We start from the raw sequence: 3,440 nt of genomic DNA, 5'->3' as shown, positions 1-3,440 counted from the left end.
TTGTGTGCCAAATATATGTCGACGACATTATCTTTGGTTGTACTGACAAACGTTATAATGATGAATTTGCATACATGATGAGTGAAGAATAAGAGATGTCTATGATGGGGGAGCTGAAATTCTTCTTAGGGCTTCAAATTCGTCAACAACGAAATGACATCTTCATATATCAATAGCAATACCTCAAGGACGTTCTGAGGAAATTCAACATGCATGAATGCAAAGGCGTCAAGATTCCTATGCCTACCAACGACCACCTCTGCACTGACGAAAATGGTAAAGATTTCGATCAGCAGGTATATCGCTCGATGATTGGCTCTATATTGTATCTATGTGCATCTAGGCCAAATATAATGCTTAGTGTTTGCATGTGTGCTCGTTTTCAAGCAAAACTGAAGGAATCACACCATAAGGCTGTGAAACATATTCTTCGATACTTAGCTCACACACCAACACTAGGATTGTGGTACCCCAAGGGCTCAAATCTTCACCTCGTTGGATATTCTCATTCTGATTATGCTGGTGACTCTGTGGATCGCAAGTCAACATCAGGCACATGCCATTTCCTCGAAAGATCATTAGTTTGCTAGTCCTCAAAGAAGCAGAGATGTGTTTCTCTCTCGACTGCTGAAGCTGAGTACATTGCTGCTAGATCCTGCTGTGCTCAACTACTATGGATGAAGCAAACTCTCAGAGACTACGACATCAACATGAAGAATGTGCCCCTCTAGTGCGACAATAAGAGTGCAATCAAGATCGCCTATAACCCAGTACAACACTTGAAGACTAAGCACATCCAGATTCGTCATCATTTTCTTCGTGATCATGCCCTCAAGGGCAATATCATCATCGATCATGTGAAGACTGACGATCAACTAGCAGATATCTTCACAAAGCCCTTGGATGAGAAAAGGTTTTGCAAGTTGCGGTGTGAGATAAATATCCTAGAATCTTCAAATATTTTGTGAAAACATGCACACATCCTAACACTTATGCAAAATTGATGACTTAGATGTGCAATACATGAAGAATCGATTTTCTTCAATCAGTGAAGAACATCACTCTTAGTGTGAAGAAATTAATGAAGAATTTGGTTCTCAGGGCCCTACGAAAATTGTACGCGGTGCCTGAAATCATCATTCTTATATGGTGGGTCATGCCACCACCCAACTTTGAAATTCTTCAAGCTGGTTTTTCTTCAAAGTTGAAATTCATCAATCTAACACTTTGTCACAAAATCCTCAAATTTTTCAAAATCTTCAAATTCTTCGAAATGTTTGATGATTTTCATTTGAGTATATATATATATATATATATATATATATATATATAGAATGAGCTTTCAAAGTCCTCAACAACATTCACCTATAGCTCAGTTTTCAATTTGATATTTCATATAAGTGAATGTGATCGGACCCGACCCCCTCTATGCTAAGCTCAACCCAGTCTATTCTCAATTCTTCATATGCGTTCTATTTTGACACTTGTTCAAAATCCTCACTGAGTTCTTGTCAACTGAGGACTTTGCAACAAAATCCTCAAAAATTAAAAAAATGTTTTTGTAACGTTACACGGTTACCAGACACACTTCTCACGATCGGATAACCATGAACTCCACCGCTTTAGTCGTGGGCACCACGTGTCATGCGGAGACGAAGGGGCAAGGGCAGTTCGGTCTGAAAGTTCCGGCCCGAACAGTTTTTCACCTGAGCTATAAATAGGCCCTTACCCCCTGTGTCAAAACTCTTCGTCCTCTCGTCTTCTCCGCTCGAGCTCAAACCTAGCGCCACCGCTAGCATCCTCGTCGCGGGTGAGGAAAAGCTTCGCTGCCTCGCCCTCGCCCGACTCACGCCGACCGCGTAAAATCGTCTTCCGCCGTTGTCGTAGCTGTTTTCAGTTGCCAAGTTAGGGCGCTGAAGATCTGAACCGAGGAACTTCCCCCTTTTACTACTCCACTTCTTCGTGTTCTTCGCACAGGGTAAATAAAATCTTGTTTTACTGCCTCTGTTGATCTTTTAAATCTCTTTAGATTCGTGAAATCTGTTTTTCCTCAGCCATGCCCTCTCATGCCTCAAACACGTGATGAATTTCACTAAGCCACTAAAACTCCTCATGAGATTCCTTAATTGTGTAAATTTTCGAATCTGCACGACTCTGGAACCCAAGATCAGAATGCTTAGTAAAATTCCTCAACTCATTGGTCAAATTTCTCAAACTTTTTAAAAAAAATCAATTTCTTCAAATCTAAGAATGCATATGACCTCTCCAAATTCTTCGCACCTATACTCTGTTCACACGTACAAAAATGTCAACTGATGAATCTCTAGGTTCTCATCAACTTAACTCATTTGCAACATTTCTCGAAGAAACTTTACCCGTGTCTTCAGAATCATCAAGAGTTCAGATTCCTGAGCAAAAACCTCCATTGAAGAAAATGGAGGAAAACTCGAAACAAAAAGGTGGCAAGAAACTGGAGCAGAATACTGCTTTTGAAATACCTGAAGAAATATATGCTGATTACTGTACACCTAATGTGGAAATACATGGTAAAGAGACCATGGCGAAGCGCAAAATAAGGCTTCAAAATACCGAGCGCAGGTGGGCTAAAGAGTGGAAGGAGTACAGATATGTGACTCCGAATTATACAAAGAAGTTTGCCCTCAAGCCACCCTGCAAAAGGCCGCCACAGGGTGATCAACAAGTAGCTCATCCCTCAAGTGTAGACACTATTGAGGATTACAATAATGAGAAAGACAAATACTTGTCTAAGTTGCAGAAAAAGGTAGAAGCAGATGTGAAGAAATTCAATGAGGATTATGCTGCTGCAGCCACTGTTGTCACTTCTTCATCTGTTGAGGCCTCTGCTACCACAGTTCCTCAGAAGAAGACTCTGCTTAAGAAAACCAAAGCTTCAACTACTGTGCCAAAAGAGCAATTGCCTCAGAAAGTTGCAACGGCTGCAAAATCCTCAACAACACCACAGTCTTCACCCCCGCAAGAGAAGCAACTCAGTAAGTTTCAACCTGAACAATCAAGTTCCTCAGTGCCTTCTTGTGACAGCCCGAGACCGACGCTCCAGAAGATTCCCCCTTTTATTTCCGTTTCCGTCGTGTGGTTATTTTATTTGGTTGCATCATCATTTAGTTTGCATCATCGCATCATGCATGGCATCATGTCAACTGTGTTTTGTCAGTGTTGCTTGCTGCCGTGTTGTTGGGTGTTAGTGCCTTGTGAGTGGCGTTGTTTTGTTGTAGTGTTGAGAGAGGGTGCGTGAGAGCCACCGCTAAACCCTGTGACACTGCGGACCTAAAACCCTTCTCTCCTCTCTATTCTATTTTTGTGGTTGCGCAAAAGATTTCGGTTTCAACCCCCTTTAAAAGATTCGTCTTCTTTTAAATGTCCTTTTATTAAAAGTGGGGGTAACCCTTGGGTCTTCTTTA

The sequence above is a fragment of the Hordeum vulgare genome, chromosome 2H (assembly GCF_904849725.1).
Source record: "Hordeum vulgare subsp. vulgare chromosome 2H, MorexV3_pseudomolecules_assembly, whole genome shotgun sequence".
Lineage (NCBI taxonomy): Eukaryota > Viridiplantae > Streptophyta > Magnoliopsida > Poales > Poaceae > Hordeum > Hordeum vulgare.
Note: the sequence above shows the minus strand (reverse complement) of the source record.